This window comes from Sinocyclocheilus rhinocerous, unplaced genomic scaffold (genome assembly GCF_001515625.1).
Source record: "Sinocyclocheilus rhinocerous isolate Xijiao unplaced genomic scaffold, SAMN03320098_v1.1 scaffold656, whole genome shotgun sequence".
In the NCBI taxonomy this organism is placed as follows: domain Eukaryota; kingdom Metazoa; phylum Chordata; class Actinopteri; order Cypriniformes; family Cyprinidae; genus Sinocyclocheilus; species Sinocyclocheilus rhinocerous.
The window spans coordinates 964,922-965,607 of record NW_015648010.1 but is presented as its reverse complement, the minus strand read 5'-3'; the positions used below and the strand labels follow the sequence as shown (position 1 = coordinate 965,607).

Genomic DNA, 686 nt, shown 5'->3' with positions numbered 1-686 from the left:
AAAGTTACCTTTCCTATAGAACATGTCTATACCTTGTTCTTTTATTAAACAAACTAAATAGCCTTATGTTATTATTTATCTTATTTACACGACGGCATGTTGTCTCTACGTTACATGGTCGCGCTCTCTGCATCGCGCACAGCGGAGTTCCGCCCCAATGCGCACACACAAGTGAGCACACTCCCACTCCCACTAGTTTTTGTAAATATTAAGCCGCAAAACGACTACTTAAATATGAAGTCTGCGTGTCTATGTGTTAATAAATGGCGCAGACACGCGGTTATGTTTACTACTCGTACTGAAGCGCGCATGACACTTCCGGTGAGAACGTCTGCCGTCTCACTAAATGAGGACATAAATACATGAACAACATCTCCATAACTGCTCTGATAGCAACCTCCCGCTCCCTCTCGTGAAGCCAGCACGGAAGTGACTTAAACTGTAATTCGTCAACTGGCCGCTAGAGGCTGGCTGCAAAAGGGAGTCAATCCCTGCAAAACATGCAGCCTTAAAGTTCTGCATAATTAAGTGCGTGGCCACTTGAGTGGCAGGTGGATTGCCACTGCTGTCACCACCGTCGAGCTAGGTGGGCGTGGTTTCAGCAACCAGCTCCCGCCTTTTTGCCCATTTTTGATTAACCGGGAGTGACGCCCTGCCAAGATGGCGACGGCCGGCTCTGTCCACTT

At 47.8% G+C, this 686-nt stretch overlaps 1 protein-coding gene across 1 annotated transcript in view; it reads right to left on the bottom strand.

Moving 5' to 3' along the window:
• The window catches only part of LOC107709550 (protein phosphatase 1 regulatory subunit 37-like), a 48,862-nt gene that overhangs the window by 30,832 nt on the left and 17,344 nt on the right, over nt 1–686 (bottom strand). The gene's annotated exons all lie outside the window — the stretch shown is intronic.